This window comes from Apodemus sylvaticus, chromosome 9 (assembly GCF_947179515.1).
Source record: "Apodemus sylvaticus chromosome 9, mApoSyl1.1, whole genome shotgun sequence".
Lineage (NCBI taxonomy): Eukaryota > Metazoa > Chordata > Mammalia > Rodentia > Muridae > Apodemus > Apodemus sylvaticus.
Genome location: NC_067480.1, coordinates 8,919,855 through 8,939,152, shown reverse-complemented (window position 1 = coordinate 8,939,152; position 19,298 = coordinate 8,919,855). Strand labels below are relative to the sequence as shown.

Here is a 19,298-nt window from a genome sequence, read left to right as displayed (position 1 = left end):
CAGACCAGGGACATTTGCCCGGCCTTTGATCATAGCAGACCCTTGCTGTTGCGGAGCTGTGGATCCAGATGTGGTTTCTTGTGGCAGCACAGGTCAGAGTCCCACCATTGTCCAGGTGGCACTGCCAACTGCTCACACCAGGCTGTTCTTGACCTTGCAGTCTCCAGTTCTTTCTCTCTTCATTGTACCCACATCCTTCTGTTTATCTCTCTCTTTCATTTCTCCACCACTCACTTGCTCCTCTTAGTAGTACCCAGGGTCTCTGAGTGCCTGGGGTTGTCTTAAGAGTTGTCTCAGGAGTGCTATGCCCTGCCCATGCATTATGGCACCGGGCAGGGGATCATCTCAGGCACGGTCAAACCCCCAAGACTGCGTGTCACCAGACTGGTAGTCATCTCAGGCTAGCTCCCTGTTGGAACCCCATGGTGGCTGACTGGTGGTCATTTGGGGCTTGCTCTTTGCCAGGGTCCCATGTAGGAATCATCATGGTCTCTGACTTACTCCACATGGCACAAAGGCAGGTTCATCTTGCCTCTGGCTTACTCTCTGCCCTTGGATACTGTTGGGGCCTGTGCTGGATTGGTGGTCATTTCAGGCTAGCTCCCTATCCAGACCCCCTGGAGCTGGACTGGTGGTCATCTCTGACTTGCTTTTTAAGCTACTAATTATTTAGATGTTCATACGTCAGAACACTGGGCATAGACATAGCCTCTCTCTCTCCTCTCTGCCACCTACTGACACACATGTGACTTAGCAGCCACACCTGCAATGTCTCTAAGGGCAGGAGTTCATACATTCTTCCATGTGCTCTGTACTTTTGAGGCCAGCCTTTAATGGCCCCTTTGCCTGTAGTTCCCTTTCAGGTTAGTCATCTATCACATTGTACATTTAAGTTATCTCTTTGAAGGACACATTTATTCAAGGTCCTAATCCTGCACAAAGAACTTTGAAAGATACCCCATTGCCTGTTAGATAATGCTGGACATCCAGGGCCATCGTGGTCAGGTTCCGAATCCCTCATCACTCACACTGACCTGCCGTTCTCTCTGTGGTGGCCGCGATGACTGTCAGTCCTCTCTAGCCCCTGCCTTCTGAGAGGAGATACATGGTCATCATCCTCATCATCTTTCACAGGAAAATGAGCCAGCGCTCAGCAAGATTAATAAGCTCGTTCTAGGTTAGCAAACCAAGCTGGTCTTCAAACTCAAAAGGCTTCCTTCTGAAAGCCAAGAGATTTAGTCTCTACACTCATAAACCCTTGAATAAAAAGTTTAGGTCCTATTAGGGCTGGGTATTTTCTCACAGAATTAAGCACAGAGCCTTATATAGTTTTAATATATATTAACTGGATGGAGGAATACTCAAATATTGAACTTCAGTATCAAAATATGTAATGGTAGTCATTAAGGGTGAAGAGAGAAACAAGTTATTCATATGAATATTGTTTATGAGTGAGATTATGTAGTGTTTATTACAAGCAATTGCTTATTAACATGGCACAGTCCAAAAACGAATCTGTACTTGATTCACTGACGAGTGAGTTTTGGAAGTTAAATTATTTATAGAAGACTATGTGCTCTATTAATCTAATTTTAAAGACTCACATGCATTTACAAAGCAATCCAGCTGATGGTCTGGTAACTATCACGTGGATACTTCAACAGATCCTCACAAGGAGAAACAGGAAATTTGGCAGCAGGAAGTTGGTTGAGCTTCTGGGAGCTCCAGTGGAGAAACCCCTGAAAGCTTCCTGTGAACAAGGAGAAAAGGCTCTGAGAGAGATCTGAGAAGGCCTGGGAAAAATGGGGGGGGGGGGCAGTTAACACATGTGCAGAGAGAGAGATCTTCCTCCCTTCCTGTTATATGCTGTGTTAAATTGAAATAGTGTATGTATGTAACCAGGCTTAGGCTAGTCAAGACATGAACATTGTGTGTGTGTGTGTGTGTGTGTGTGTGTGTGTGTGTGTGTATGTGAAACTGCAGGACAGATTCCTGAGATTTTTACATCCTAGACAAGTGTTCTGCCTCTGATGTACAGCTCCACCCTACATGTGGAGAGTACATAATCTATTTCTTTGGGTTAGTTAATTATCAAAACCTCTGATCAGCATTGAAGAATTGTTCTTTGAGTGCCCTGCCTGTTTTCCGAGAGTGACACATTCTCTCCTTCAGCTTCCAACACATTCTCTCCTTAAGTTTCTGTAAATATCAGACACTTTATGCCTGCTGTCCTTCCTTTCTTTGTGACACCAGTCCTGCTCCCAGATGAACAGGGCTACGACACCGGCTGGGAGGGAGGGCTGTAAAATTCATTTTGCATCTGTTCAGTGAATCACTCATTTGCTTTCAATTTATTTTTTTTCCCCAAAGAGAAATCCATTTGGGAGTTTTATGGCAGTGGTGGTTTTAAGTCAAATTTTTTTTTAATTTACTCTTTTCTAGTGAAAATGAAAGGTCTTAAATCTGCACTTAATTGGGATTTGGCTTTGGCTTGGGAGAGAATAGTATTCTTCTCTTGTAATCTTGCAGTTTAGAAACATGAAATGCTTTAACAACAAAATTGGAAACCTGTCCCTATACTCAACCCACACACAGCCAAACCACTTGCTTAAAGCAATACACTGTAATTCATGACTGTTTTCGGGGCCATAGTCTACAAATTACAAAGAAAGGACAAATACACTTCAAATAATGTTTCATGCAAAATTTTCCTTAACATAAATCTGATACCATCAGTGGCCCTGTACAGATTCTTCCTTACAAATACCTGTGCATGTCTTGTATGTGACAGGCTTGATGGGAGGGGGGCACTGGGATTTGAGGATGAATACTATCGGAATGAGGTTCATGGGCCAGAGGCTAGAGACAGAAAGTTACATATCATCAATTTGTTTAAGGGATTAGGGCAGAAGTTCTCATTTTCAGGTGGAATACGACCTGACAAGGTAGCCAGGGAGGCCAGGGAAGGTCCCAAATAGTACAGGCTGTTGTGGCTGGTTAGCTGGCAGCACCTGACTTTATTCCTGATTATGCCATACACAAGTAAAAGTGCATAGGAAGTCAAGCTAGACCTGTGCTGGAGCTCCCTGCATGCTGACTAACTCTCATATGCTGGAACATGTTACATGGTCTGCTGGGGCAGAACGGTCATCCTCTAGCTTACGTGGACCCAACTCGCAACCAATGGGACTGGCAAAATGCATTCACAGATGCAACACTGCTATATGTAACTTCCTGCATTTACATCGAATGGGTTACCTGGAAGGGAAGCTGGGGATGTATGGGAAGGCGGCAAGAGAAGAACAAGACCAAGACAACAGTTGCTGATCAAGGCCCAGGTTTAATGGAGGACTCAGGATTTAAAGTTTCAGGTGAGACCCTTCCCCCAAATTCCAAGGTCTGTCTGTTCAGGAGAACTGGCCTGACTGCTCAGTGGGCATGGGCTCCGCTGCTCAGTCGGCTGGGTGGGTCACCTGCTTAATTCAGGAATTCGTAGACCTGGAGGAACAATGAACTTCACCTTGGTCCAGAGTGCCACCCTTGGTGTGTGTGTGTGGAATTATGGCTAACACAGGTCTGGAGGCACAGCTATACCTGTCATGGGGATAACAACCACCTTCCCACTGGATTTGGGGCCCATATGGCAAAAGAAAAATCATGTCCACTATTACAAAGTTGGTTTGGGAAGATCTATAAAACCCGTGATTTACAGAAACTCCCACTGCTTTGCTAAGCAGGACTTTTAAACTTCCTTTCTTATGTGTAAGACCTAATTTCAGAATATGTGACCCTTAGAAAAACCGTTCTGAATGACGTACTTAAGGAAATCCCACAGGAAACTGTGAAGCTTAGAACTTTCTTGTAGATAGGAAGAGTCACTCCACTGGACAAAGAACACTACTCTTTTGTCCAGTTGGCAGAGACTGTGTTTGAGTGTTGGCTATGGAGTGTGACTACCTGGTCTAGAAGCTCTGACTGTGCTACTTGCTAAACATTTGTCCTATCTCCTTATATATAAATAAAGTCAATTATAATATATAAGTTATATGAAAGAATGATAATAATGTTACCTACTTGGAGGTTTGTTTTGATGATTAACTTATTAATAATTAACTTATTTACCCTTGACATAAGATTTGTCCTCCATGTTGAAAACTCAGAGGTTTTGTCTTTATTTTTTTATATTGTTGTTGTTGTTTGCCTAAACTTCAGGAAGAGGAAGACTTTGAAGTATCAGATAAATGTGTCCTATTTCCACTTATTTATTCGTTCAACACATGTTTACTGAGTACCTACCATATGCCACATACTGTCATGGATGGCAAAAATAAAGGAAGACAAAAAGCAGGCAAGCAGGCAAACCAAAGCAAACCCAACCAAAAATCACTTACAAATTTTTCTCATATGAATGAACTCATCTGAATCTCACCACAGACACTAAAAGGGAATCAAGAGCTGTTAATGTAACTCAGGGTGACTCAGAGTTAGGATGTTCATGTCAGAAAGCAAGCTGAGACGGATGCAAGTGACACGTCGGACCACAGTGATCTGATGATGACGATGATGATGGGGTGTGTGTGTGAGAGTGTATGCATGGTATGTGTGCGTATGTGTGGTGTGTGTGTATGTGTGTGAATGTGTGTGTGTGAGTGTGTATCTGTGTGTGGTGTGTGTACATGAGTATGTGTGTGATACGTGTGGTGTATGTGTGAGTGTGTGTGTAGTATCTGTGTGAGTATGTGTGTGAGTTGTGTGTGTGAGTGTGAGTGTGTGTGTGGTATGTGTACTTGTGGTATGTGTGCATATATGTGGGGGTGTGTGTGATGAGTGTGTGTGTGTATGTGTGTGTGAGTGTGTGATATGTGTATGCGTGTGAATGTATGTGTGGTATGTGTGCATGAGTATGTGTGTGGTGTGTGTGGTGTGTATGTGTGTGTGTGTGTGAGGGTATGTGGTGAGTGTGAGTGTGTATGTATGTGTGTGTGAGTGTGTATGTGTGTGAATGTGTATGTGAGTGTATGTAGTGTATGTGAGTGTGTATGTGTGTGTGAATGTATGTGGCATGTGTGTATGTGTGTGAGTATATATGTGTGAGTGTGTGTGTATGAGTGGTGTGTGTGAGTATGTGTGTGGTGTCTGTGTGAGTATGTGTATGTGGTATGTGTGGTGCGTGCGTATGTGAGTGTGTGTGTATGTGTGGTGTTTGTGTATGTGAGTGTGTGTGTGTGAGTGTATATGAGTGTGTGTGAGTGTATGTGTGGTGTCTGTGTGTATGAGTGCGTGTGTATGTGTGTATGAGCGTGTGTGTGGTGTGTGTGTGAGTGTGTATATGTATGTGTGTGTGTGGTGTGTGTGTGAGTGTGTGTATGTGAGTGTATATGTGTGTGTGTGTATGCGTGGTGTGTGTGTGTGTGTGAGGGTATGTGTGGTATGTGTGCATGAGTATGTGTGTGGTGTGTGTGGTATGTATGTGTGTGTGAGGGTATGTGGTGACTGTGAATGTGTGTGTATGTGTGTGAGTGTGTGTGGTGTATGTGTGTGTGAGTGTGTATGTGTGTGAATGTGTATGTGAGTATATGTAGTGTATGTGTGTGTGGCGTGTGTGTATGTGAGTATATATGTGTGAGTGTGTGTATGAGTGTGTGTGAGTATGTGTGTGGTATCTGTGTGAGTATGTGTGTGGTATGTGTGGTGTGTGTGTATGTGAGTGTGTGTGTATGTGTGGTGTGTGTATGTGAGTGTGTGTGTGAGTGTGTATGTGTGAGTATGTATATGAGTGTGTGTGAGTGTATGTGTGATGTCTGTGTGTATGAGTGTATGTGAGCGTGTTGTGGTGTGTGTGTGAGTGTGTATGTGTATGTGTGTGTGTGGGGTGTGTGTGAGTGTGCGTGGTGTGAGTGAGTGTGTGTGTGTGAGTGTGTGTGTGTGTGTGTATGTGTGTGTGTTCTCCAATCAGGGATAACTTGGGGAGAAGGGCAGTGTCACTAGGCATGTCACTTGGGTACCTGCAGACTCTCGCATCCCTGGGGGCAACCAGGCCTTTGGGACCAGTATTTAGCACTACAACTCAAGCAAAAGACCAAACCTCAATGGGAAACGAAACAGAAATCCCCGAATCTAAGCTTCTTATTTAATCTTCTCCCTGTCCAAGACCATAATTATTTGTAAATTATCCCCTAAAATGACAACATATTTATTATTCACAAAATAACCAAACCACCCACCTCAACGTAAGGGCTTGGGGCAAAAGACTTCTTTATAGCTGAGGACTATTGTGCACATAAAGTCATTGCTCTCTGCTCTTGACTGTGACCCTAACACAACTAGTCCTCCAGTCCTAAGACCTTCAGTGACAATGGACCCTCACTCTGACTTGTGAGCCAAACAAACTCTCTCTCTTACATTGCTTTGGTTCAAGGGTTTTTTTTTTAATTTTTTTAAATTTTATTTTATTTTTTACAGTTCCAGGAAACAAAATGAAGGCACTCCTGTCAACCTGAATGAGAAAGGCTTGATGTTTGTGAGATGAAACTTGCCCACAGTTAGTGCACGGAAAGGGTCAAATGTATTATACACTGTTCTGGGAATATTTACAAATTACTTAGAATGGGAGAAGCACAGAGACTCACAATTCATGGACACAATTGGTATGCAGAGACCTGACATCATTCCTTATGGTTGTCCAGAAAATGAGTAAAGTTGGGGCCTAGGGTAATAACAATAGCTTCAGAGAGCACGGGCGTGGATCCCAAACAGAGCTTAGGGCTGCTGTAATTGTGAGGGAATGAGGAACGCTGACAAGTTTTGCTGTGCAGACTACAGCTCTGCTTTTTATTTGCACTCTTACCAGGATGCAGCCCATCCCAGGCGAACGTACTTCTTTGCATGCCTCACACCTACAGGGACAGAATGCAAATATTTCCCCTCACCTCAGGGGAGTGTTTGAAAACACTCTCCTGGAAAGGAAACTAATTTATTTGGTTGCTAATTATTTTGACTCTAGTTTTAATGAGCCATCCAGTATAAAAGATAAAGAGGATAATAAAGTCTCCTCTCTCTCTCTCTCTCTCTCTCTCTCTCTCTCTCTCTCTCTCTCTCTCTCTCTCTCGGCATAAAGTGATTGAAGGAATGGAAGAATAGTATGTGGTAGATAATCATGAACTCTGGTGCCAGATTGTGTCTTTTCCTACCCTTGTTTAATAGGTGTGTCACATGTCATTTAGTTAGTGCCAATTTCTTGTCCTTTCTTTGCCTTAGAATCTCTGTCCACAAAGAGAATAGTGATATATCAAAGTATGGCGGCAAGGGTATTGTTGCTGCTATAATGTTATTGCTCAGAAACCTTGGTAGGAGCAGGGAATAGATGACATGAGCAGATGGTGTAACAGAGCCTTCTAAGTGAGCCCAGGGAAATTGCCTAGGAAATGTGGTATGTGTCTGTGGGTGTTGGCACACATAAACATGTGTATGTACATGAGTGTGTGTGTGTGTGTGTGTGCATGTTGGGGGAGGGTGGGAATAAGAGAGTGTGACATAAACAATGTTGAAAGAAGACACCCCTCACACACTTTTTTTTTAACTTCAATAATCGATTTTCTTTCCAGTTGCTAACATTCCAGGCTCTGCCTAACATAGAATCTACCTTAGTCTGCACTCAGGAGACTTAGCCAGTTGTTGCCAGGAACTCTAGAGGGTAGAATATTTTTGTATCTCCTGTAGTATTGTCCTTTAGCAGTTGATAGCCCAATAGAAGCAAAAAGCGTTAGTCCCATACAACTTTGTTTTGTTTCTATCAAATTATCCTACTTTGAACAATGATGACCCTTGAGAACAAATCAAAAACAAGAAACAAACAAGTCCCCCAAACACTTGCCTCAGAACAGGAGATGCTGGGCATTCAGAGGCTGATGTTGGAGGAGTCACAGGGGCTCCTTTTGCAGGGTCTGATTTTCCATGGACAGGCTATCTGCTGTAGTAAGTACTCAGTGGTGCCGCTCCCAGATCTGTATTATCAGTATCATCAGGACTTATAAGAAATGCGAAATCTCCGAATCCATTCAAGCCCTGCTGAATCAAGATGGCCCTTTACAAAGGATTCATTTCGAGCTGAAAAGGCTTGAGAAGCAGCTTTCATGGGTCACTTTGACTCTGGAGTAACTGCCTTCATATTCTGGAGTGGCAAAATACTTTTAGAAGCTTGGGTTGAATATTTTCCTGTACTCAGAAAAGGAAAAAGCAGATAAACATGCTAATGAGTATGGTAATCACAGATAAACTCTTGTGTTTGAGTTAGTGATTGAAGAAATAGTCAAAGAAATGTGTGCGATTCTGCATTTTGAGATCTTTAAAGCAACCCAAGATCTTGAAGTTCAAGATGCCTCTGGAAGGTGGCATAATACTTAGATTTCTTAGAAATTTAGATCAAAGGTGAGATTCTTCAAAGTGTCTTTGGCTCAAAGGCAAGAAGACATGAGTCCTTGAACAGGAATGTTTGCATTGAGATAATTTTTGCTATGTGTGCCTTTATGAGGAAGAGTGCTCCAGGAGCCTTTGAATACCAAGAACGGCCATTTCCAGGGGAGGAGATGGTGCTTTCTTATAAGCTATAGGTAGTACTGTGTTCAGTTCCTCAAGCATCAAGGCCAGTCCTAGATCAGAATAGCTGAATGCTAATTGCCTTGCTTGGGCATTAATGTGTGTTATCTTGTTCACACCAGTGTTCTGCTCCAAGTTTATACATCATTCTTTCCAGCAGGCTCTGACATGGATTTGAAGTTTCATTCTAGTCTTGAAGGGTTTACATTGGGCAAACCTTTAGCTATGCTAGAGGGTTAGGGAGATTAAATAGAAGGATGGAGGAAGATTCTCCCCCTGAGTATTGCATTTCTGTATCTGAACAATTGTTACGACTGACAGGGATTGCGGAGCCTGTATTTACCTCCAGGCATGAGACAGGCTGGCTGTATAATTACTCTAATGCTTCCCAGGGTGTTTCTCTTTTCTTTCACTTGTACCAAATGCACACAGGCTCTTGTTGGCTTGAACATCCGGTTAGCAGCCAATGAGCACAATATACACACACAAACACACTCATAAAAGTGGGCACAGACAGCTTGGTACACTCATAAAGACTGTCCAAGGTGACCTCACTGATTCATGTGGCTGCCCCTTGCCATGGTTGGTTTCCCAGTGTGGTGGGCAGTCTTCCAAATGCACAGCAGCTCGCTTGTAATAACCGCATTGCCTTCATTTGAAATCCCAAACAGAGACACACATTTCCCCGGACGTCTTGCCTGTTTTCTCTATGGCGATTATGTTTCACTCTTGTTTACTTGTCTCTTCCACCAGCTTTGTCTGTCTGTCTGTCTGTCTGTCTGTCTGTCTCTCTCTCTCTCTCACTCTCTTTCTCTCTCACACACAGAGACACATACACACATGCACCTACACAATCACACACAAAATATCACACACACAATACATTCACACACACATACACACATACACACACAATCACATACACTCATACATGTGTACACACACATACATTCACACACTCACACACACAGATTCACACACATGTACTCACAATCACACACACAATCTCATACATACACACACTCACACACATGCACACACACATTCATACACATGCACTCACACAATCATACACACTCATACACGCACACATACATTCACATACATGAACACACACATTCACACACATGTACTCACACACAATCACACACACAATCTCACACATACACACATACATACACACTCACACACATGCACACACATATTCACACAGATGTGCTCACACACACAATCACATACACACACGTGCGCACATACATTCACATACATGAACACACACATTCACACAATACACTCATACACAATCACACACACAATCTCACACACACATACACACACACACACACACATTATTTTCAAGAACTAAGGAGTAAGGAGTTGTACCAGTTTTCTGGTGTTGTCTGGCGGTTTCCTCTAAACTGGAATACCCCCTCCAGGAGGGACTGAGAGGCGCTTAGCACCGGGATGTTAGACAACAGGTCACAAGTCTAAAAAACTTGATTCTTGACCCCCTTCCCCAACCAGCATCAAAGGAGGTCGATGGTGGTGGGGAAGGAGACTGGGAACAGACAGAATGTGGAGAGAAGACATGCTCTATCTGCGGGCCGACCTGAAAACTGTGCGGAGAGGCCGGGCACTGCAGCTTCTGGGACTCTTCAATGCCAGGGTTGGCTTTTCGGTGACGAAATGGCTTTTCAGTTGTCCCCACTCTCTGTAAGTAATCCCTCACCCATGCTTCTGCTACTCACAGTCAAAAGTGCTCATTGGGATCTTATCTTATGCAAATGTAAAAATACTATAAAGGTTTTTAATAAATCTGCATTACGTTTCTTATGTATGACATACACAGCTAGCCTGTTACAGGGTAAGAACAAATGGTAATTTAATAAAATGCAATTATTAAATAATTAACTCAACATTATTGAGACACTAAAAATAAGAGGGCTTATCATGTTTAGATTCCGTGAGTTCTTCCACAGACTGAAAGGTAAATATTTTTGTTGTTGTTTAGTGTTTGGATACATAGGGATGAAGAATTATAGATCATCTAAACAATAAAGCGTCCAGATTCTCTCTGTATATGTATCAAAAAAGAAACCAAAACCAACCAACCAACCAACCAACCAACCAACCAACCAACCAACAACAGAAAACTCTGGTTCTGTGAGTTGGGCCTTTGGTGCTACCCTTACTTTGGCCTGTCCTTCCTTCCTTCCTTCCTCCGTCCCTCCCTTCCTTCCTCTCTCTCTTCTTTCTTTCTTTCTTTCTTTCTTTCTTTCTTTCTTTCTTTCTTTCTTTCTTTCTTTCTTTCTTTCTTTCTTTCTTTCTTTCTTTTTTTTTCTTTCTTTCTTCTTCCCCCTCTCTCTTTCTTTCAAAGATTTATCTATTTATTTTATGTATATGAGTACACTGTAGCTGTCTTCAGACACACCAGAAGAAGGCATCAGATCCCATTACAGATTGTTGTGAGCCACCATGTAGTTGCTGGGAATTGAACTCAGGACCTCAGTGCTCTTAACCACTGAGCCATTCCACTAGCCCCTGTCCTGGGTTTCTTCTCTGGAGTGAATAGTCAAGTATGTCTTCTATTTCCCAAGGACAACTGTGTCACACAGCATGTGGATTCCAGACTTTCCCTCTAACGCTAGGAAGTAAAATGATTCCTGTGGCCGGCCGTCTTGACCCTCAAGCCTGGGGAAGGCGTTACAGTGAGAGCCACCGCGGCTTCAGTGTCCCCTTGAGGTTCCAGGTCTGCGTCTGGCTTACTGTGCAGCTGACCTCCGGCAAATCTCTTGGTTCTTCGGATTTTCTCATCTGTAGAATGGAGATAAAGATCCCGTCTTACTTGCTCTGCAGGGCTGTGGTGCGAGAGAGCCGTGCACGCTGGGAAGAGATCCATGGTCCGGAGAGAGGGTTATAAACGATCTGGAATGTCTGACGGGTCCTGCGGGCTAGGCGAGCGGTGCAGAGCTAGTCTCAACAGCGGCGGACTTTGCAGCCGCAGTGTGCAGGATTCAGCTAGGACACACGGCAGGACATTTTAGTGGTGCCTGTGCTTGGGACTTGACCCCATCCCCACCTTCTTGGGAATGCTGGTGCAGCCAGGCTTGAGAGGCACCGACTTAATGCCAGGAAACTATTACCTCTGCTGTGATCCCAAAGGCTAACATCCATTTCCCACAACAGGGTGTCCCTACTCACATCGGATGTCTGGGGTACCTGGTAAGGGATGATGGGGTCTGGAGGAGGCTGTCCTGCAGGAATCTTCTTGTTCGACTTGACAAATACATCTTCTTGACTCATATATTAAATGGAAGAAATCCCAGACACCACTGTTCCAAATAGACTTTCTGACCCAGTGGCTTGGCTCAGTGGGTAAAAACCTTGGCACTGAGATCTCTGGGACCCACATAAAAGTGGAAAGAGGTAACCTGCTCCACACAGCTGTCTACTCACCTCTGTGCCTGACTCCCCTATCCTCCTCCTCACAAAATAATAAAAGCAATTAGAAAGTAAGTGAGTTTTGGAGAACTATGTTTAATCTGTGCAAGCCCCTCTCTTTGAACATTAATTGGGGCACCACTGAAAGTCACCCTTTGCTCTTTGGAACCCTAAGTAGTTCCCTGTAAAAGGGAGAGAAGAGGGTTGGAGAGAAACAGCAGAGGCAGGCCCCCTCCTGGGTGGTTAGTTGTTTTACTTGTTCATTTGTACTGGCCCTGACTAAGTTATACAGAGAAGCATGAGTTGAGTACCTAGTTTTATGCAAACCACCTCACAGGAGACCCAGGCCGAGGCCCTGTCTGAAATCAAATGAAGCATCGATTTCAGAGCCACAGTCCTAGGCAGCCCTATCACGAGTGTTGGGGAAGTGGACAGCCGGCCAGAGAGCGGCTGAAAGAGCCCAGAACCCATCTGAAATGTGTGACTCCAGATGTAAGAAACAAGGCAAATCCCCAGAAGGCAGCCTTTTTATTTGTCTTTATTTATTTTGCTTTAGTTTGTCAGGGGAACGAGATAAGAACATCTGTCTCGCACTAAGAGAGCCTTGCTCTCTCAGGTAAGAATGGGATGCTGGGCAAACGCGTATCTGCAAACTTGCTTTAATCTATTTCTGGGGTAATGGACTTGCTCGGAGGCCTCAAGTGCCTCTGTTAATAGCTTCTTGCTTCTTCTAGCAGAAATGCACTGGCGCTGTTGTGGGAGACGGGCTCACTTTGAGGAAAGGACAACAGAACCTTCTTGGAGAGGGACGGGAAAGGGAAAAAAAAGATTAAGTCTTTTCTTTAATCTAGCAGGAAGAAAAGAAGAAATTACCTTAGTGTACGCTCCTGCTGCTATAAACAGCAGTGTTGGGGAGAAAGCAGTTTCTCCATGACCAAAAACCATTTAGGATACAGAACTTGAGCTCTATATTTCCCTGGTTGCTTTAATGCAGTGAGATTTGGGCTCTGGGGAGGGGAACGGGGAGAAAAATCTAAAAATACTATTCATCCAAAAGCAAGGAACAATGGTGGCATAGGCCTGCTTCTGCCCGAGCGGAGAAAGGAGATATAAAATCTTAACATTCTCATTTCTAAGCTCTAAATCAAAGCCAGACTTTGGAATACTGTTTTTATTTGTATTTTTAATAGGCGCTGCAGAGGGAGGGTAACAAAGATTCAAATGGTACGAGGGGAGTGGGGTAGAGGGGAGCTAGATCCTCCCCTATCCCTGTCACCAGCGCCCCAACCTGCTGCCCGGAGGTAGCCCCTGATGCCAGTTTCTCGTGGGTCTTCCCAGATATTCCCTGCATGTCAAAGCCTCTCCTCTCATGTGTGTCTCTGTGTGTGCACACACATGTTCACATTGCTCTCAGTACTGCTCTTTCAATATAAACAGCTGCTCTGTATGTTTCCACACTTAAATGATCTAATAGAGATAATTTTATGTCTGAAAATAGAGCTTACCTTCTTATTTTACCCCCAAGTTCATTGGGGGTGCTCTTTATTCAGTTGCCTCTAAATGTGGGGATAAATATATTAATGTGTATACCTCAATATATAAAATCTTTCCAGTCTTAAAATTTGATAACATAAATTTATTCTTGCATCTCTGGCTGTTCCTGATTACACGTTGCACCCAGGCCAGGAAAGAAACCGTAGCACACCTAATTGTATTTGACTTTTGAAATATCAGCTCTTGGTCAGAGTGCCTTGCTGATTTCCAGATGTAGAATTTCCCATGGTTTCACTTAGCTATTAGCTACCTTGTCAGGAAAGACTGGAGTCTGAGATGTGTTGCCTACAGCCAATAGATCAGTTCTTGAGCAAATATGACCCTTTCTGCTACAACCGTAAGGTCATACAAGTCACCTTAACAGCACGAAGAAATCAATTCCAGCTAGCAGCCACCTCTGACTCGGGGCTTTCTGAATGCATGGAATTTCTGCCTCCACATTGATAAGGTCATACATATGTATGTACCGGCCTTGCAGCACCCGAGGGCTCTGGTTCTCAAAATTCTGAATAAATCGAAACTGGAACATATTTGTATGATACTGAAAGCTCCCGGACACCGGGGTGCTGCCTTTATTTTTCAAGTGGAAAGCAGGCTTTGGGAACAGACCACAGGAGTGTAGCCATGGAGGAATAGGAGTCACCCCTCTGTTAAGCAGATCCTTGCTCATGGAGAGAGAACCTGGCTCTCCTGATGGGCCAAAGGCTCCCTGTCTTGGCTAACCAGCTCCAGGGATTTGTTCTCTGGGCTAGGAAGGAAAAGGAAAGAAGAGAGCGGGGCAGGCACTTCAGAGGTGAGAAGAGCACACCTGAGAAACAGAAGATCTTTGCTTCAGTTCAAACACTACATGACCTTTCTTAAGAAGGACAGGCCGCACAAAGCTTAAGAGAAGCAAATAGCATTTGCTGTATGGGATTTATTGATTAGGGGTTTAGCAGGGTTGAGAATTTCCAAAGTATCAGTGGCCCTGAGCTCATCTGCCTCTGTGGATTTCATTCATTTGCAGGTCAAAATGGCGGCAGAAGGGTCGTCACAGGCAGCGCCTATCCTGAGCTGCTCCCGGCTCCAGGGTGGCAAACAGAAAGGCAACTCTGAAGCTTTTAACCAGCTGAGGGAGAAGAGGAGCTTGGTGTCCACAGATTTCATAAATGTACAAAACACGTTTCCTGTGTGCCTGTGACCTGTCCCACTTAACTCTCTAATTTATAGACTAAGGTTGAATTTTAAAGTTCCTGAGACCTCCAAATAGAAAGTAATTTCTCTTTCCTTCTTCTGCCCTCTCACACTATTTATTGTGCTTAAACAGGTATCTTCCCATGTGCGTCTCTCTCCCTCTCCATCCCTCCGTCCCTCCCTTCCTCTTTTTCTCCCTCCCACTCTCCCTCCCTCCCTCCTCAGTCTCTTTCCTCTCTCAGGCTCTTGAACCTCTGAGCCCACGTGAAGAGGCAGGAAGTCAGAGTCAGATGGCCCCCTCTACTGCTCCTAACTCACATCATTGCGCTTACTTACCTTCTAGAGACAAGGCCTCTTGCCGAATCTGCAGCTCACCAATTCAGCTGGACCAGCCAGGGAGGCCTCAAAATCTGCCTATGTTTCTCCTTCCCACACCCGGCTCTGGGTTACAGACTCTGCCACAGCCTTTACTTGGGTGCCAGGGATCCAAACTAGGTCTTCATGCTTGTGTTGTAAGTACTTCATCCATTGAGACAGTCTTATCTTCCCTTCTAGTCTTAACTGTCTGTCTGTCTGTCTGTTTCTATTTGTGCGTGCATGTTTTACGTGCATGCATACAGATTTGCTTGCTCTTGAGTTCTAGTGTGTGTGGAGGCTGGAGGCTGGCACTGAGTGTCTTCCTTAATCATTCCCTATTACATTCCAACAAGGTTCTGCACCGAAGCTGGAGCTCAGCAATCGTCAGGACCTGCAGGCAATGGGACGACAGACAGGAATCCCCCTGCCTCCTATCTCTCAACACTAGGGCACTCAGATGTGCAGCATCAGCTTGGCTTTTGCATGGACCCTGCAGACCTGAACTTCAGACCTCAGGCCAACTGAGTAATCTCCCAAGACCCCAAGACCTGCCTCTTAATAAGTATGAAAAATAAGTGTGTTGTGTGTAAAATAAAAATACATGTAATCTAACTGACATAAAACATACTCAGGGCACAGAAAAGAGAACAATTTATTTACTTAGTATCACTGTTGACTTTAGGTTGTTTTTAGTTTTAAAAGATTAATTTAAGTTTTAATGATCTGTGTGAATGTGTGTTCCTGTGTAGGTGTGCACACGTCACTGTGGGTGTCCATGGAGGCCATGGGAGACTGTATACTTTGGAGCTGGAGCTCCAGGCTGTGGGTGCTGGGAACTGAGCCTGAGTCCTCGGCAGGAGCAGCAAGCACGTTAACTGCTCAGCATCTCTTTGGTCCTGTCTGAACATTTATTAAACATTTAATGTATTTATGTTTGTGTTGTAGTGTGTGTGTGTGTGGGGGGGGGGTTGTGTGCACACACACATGTATACGTGCCCACAGACATCAGAAGGGGAACACTAATGCCTGGGAGTTAGAGTTATAGAGGTGTTTGTGGCTATCCGACGTGGGAGCTAGGAGCCCAACTCTAGTCCTCTGAGTAAGCCATAGTGTTCTGAACTGCTGAGACACACACCTCTAATTCCAGATTTGACCAGTTTGGCAAGTCTGGATGCCCACACAAACATGTCTAATAAATGAGACAAAGTGTGAAACTGGAATTGTTGTGAATGGCCAAAGCACAACAGCAAATTCACCATTAGGTAGATACTGATTGACTAGAACCACCAAGGTTAGGCTTGTACTGTTCAAAGAAGTTAGGGATCCTACAAAGGTCAGAAGGCATCAAGTAAATGATTAAAGAAGAGATAAACATGATTTCTGAGCAACTACCAAGGAACTTGGTCAGGAAATAATGCTGACAGCTAGGTAGGTATTAATAGTTTTAAAGACTTATTTTTATTTTTATTTGTGTGCACACACACACATGTGCATGGGTGCGTGTGTGTGTGTGTGTGTGTGTGTGTGTGTGTGTGTGCTTGTGCCACATGTGTGCAGGTGCTTTCATAGGTCAGAAGACGGCATTAGATTTCCTAGAGTTTCAGGTAATTGTGAGCTGCCTGGGGAAGACGCTGGGCACTGAACTGGAATCCTCTCAAAGAACAGTCAGTGCTCTTAACTGCTGAGCTTGCTAGATATCATTTTAAGGTGAGACTGCTAGAGAACAAACATGTCTAATGGCCCAATCAGGTAGAGCCCCAGTGCTACCTCTTCCCTGTAATGTGAACAGAGAACTTAGAAGTCAGTAATACAAGAATCGGGTCGTCTTGCCCGTAGAATTTGGAAACGGGGAAAGCTCCACTGTGATGGATTGCATGTTCATACCTGTAGTCAGGAGGACAGATTGGAAATCCTCAGGGCCCCGAGTCTTCACATTCTAATAATTTGTTTCACCTCAATTACAGTTTTAAAGTGATCCCGCCCCCACCGTAATGAAAACCACTACATAACAGCTGAAGCTGATCATAAGGCAGAAGTGGTAGATCAGGGAACTCTTAAAGGATGCAAAGAGAATTCCATTCTTTATTGATCTGGAGGACAATTGCTAAATTAGAATCATCATAAAGAAGAGAGGAGGGGGAATATCAAGATTTGCCTTCTAGAAATGGTTATGGAAGAAATGAGGCTGTCTATTAACTAGAGACCAGCCACCTTTTCTAAAGGAAAAATGTTACTGCAGAAGTCTCTCTCTCTCTCCCTCTCCCCTGCCCCCCTCTGTGTGTGTGTGTGTATGTGTGCGTGCACATGTGCATGTGTATATATGTGTGTGTTTCTTAGAAATCTTGTTTACAAATAAGTGAACAGCTTGCTTGACAGTTAAACATTTGTTTTGGCAATCTTGTGTTTTTATTACAATATAATTAAATAGTGTGAGGAAGCTAAAAGTATGTTTTATATTCTGACACAAACAGGAAATAAATTTTTCACAGAAAATAGAGAAGGATGTGGAGGGAAAGAGGGAGAGAGGAAGGGAGGGAGGGAACAGGGAGAGAGAGAGAGACAGAGAGAGTGAGCAATTCATTTCCGTTTAACATTTACTTCTTACGGGGATTAAATACTAGGAATTATTGTGCTTTTCACAAGAACCCCTTGAAGTAAAATCTTGCTGGAGTTTTTGAATAGTTATTAAGAGGAGCAATTCATGACAGCACTGTGGAGTATATTAAGGATCATATACCACCACCAAGTGGATTTCAGACCCATAGGGGATGTGGTTTACACTGAGTCAAATACATTGTACTATGAAACTTCCAAGGAAAGAAAAATCTGTGAAAGGAAACTAGAGACAAAGTGACGTTTTGCATGGAACATTGATGGAGTCTCTTGCAGCAATGGTGGTGAGGCTTCAAGATAGAAGGTGGAATTCTTTGAGCAAAGGGACAATGAGTTTATCAGTGCTACCAGAAGAGTCGGTAGGGCATACAGTGGGCAGGATTCAGTGTGAGGTCATAAAAGAAGAGCAGGACAAAACCTCGCTCATCTTTGGGAAGAAAGCAGACCAGCCCATCAGGATGTGATAGCTCTGGGCTCTTCCTGCTGGACTGTTACACACACTGTAGGAAAGAGGACTGCCAGACTAGTAGAGGTGTGACAGATGGGGAGCAGAGAGATCTCTTTCTGAGAGTATGAGCCTTTTAGGTTTGAGGCTTTACGCAGTACAGTCTCGGCCTGGTAAATGGCAAACTGTGCCAGTCTTAGCTCCATTTTCCATTCCTCTTCTCCATGATAGACAGAATGGCTTCCTTTGTAGACCATAGTCTTCGTGGTGTCTTGGACGTGTGCTCACCGACCCTCCAGTCAGCTTGCCAAATGAGAATCAACATCATCATCTTTATTTTATAGCCAAGTAGGCTACAGCTTGCAGAATTTGAGCAACTTCCTCATATAATACATTTACTAAGGCTTATAGCTGGGTCTCAGCCTTGCCTGTCAAGTGAATTACCTGACAGGGTCCCTGCAGCTCTGGGCAAGCATTTAGATGAGCAGAAACTGGGGTGACTACAACAGGAAAGACATTAAATAACAATCACCCAGCCCAGGTCTCTTTGAATCCCTGACAAGAAAATAGAATAAGAAACAATGAAACAACTATTTTTGCTTTAAGTTAGGTGGGCATTAGAAGGATCTCCTCCGTCATCAACTGTTCTTGTCTAATGGGCACACACAGGAAATATGCTTTAGTTTTAGTTAGATGCACCCTGTAGACTCAGCAGTGTAGGTATCTACTCACTCAAGATGGTTTGGGTTGCAGCTGCTGCTAAGTACTTCATCTTTTAGCATCACCCCGACACTTCATATCCTGCAGGGTATCCGTTAGGAGTTTACACAGATTACTTCTGTCATGGAGGGAGACAACCTTTGCTCTCACTGGGATAGACTCCGGAGACCTGTTCATTTTCCTTGTGCAAACCTCCATTTGTAGTCTTGAGGCATGGCGTGCTTCTCTCATCACATGTGGGTTTTCACTGCTACGTGATAAATCATCATCAAGGTGTTGACTTAAAACAGCACACGTTTGATATTTCACAATTTCTGTGGGTCAGGAGGATGAACACTGCTCACCCAGCTATCTGCCATCAGCAAGGCAGGGAAGGGTTCGACGGCCATGTTACCATTGA

At 44.0% G+C, this 19,298-nt stretch overlaps 1 non-coding gene across 1 annotated transcript; it reads right to left on the bottom strand.

Moving 5' to 3' along the window:
- Positions 1 to 650: 650 nt before the first annotated feature.
- LOC127693138 (small nucleolar RNA SNORA17) lies at positions 651 to 785 on the bottom strand. Its single transcript, XR_007979613.1, has one exon. It is a non-coding gene; the product is annotated as a small nucleolar RNA SNORA17 (small nucleolar RNA).
- Between the last annotated feature and the right edge of the window lie 18,513 nt (positions 786 to 19,298).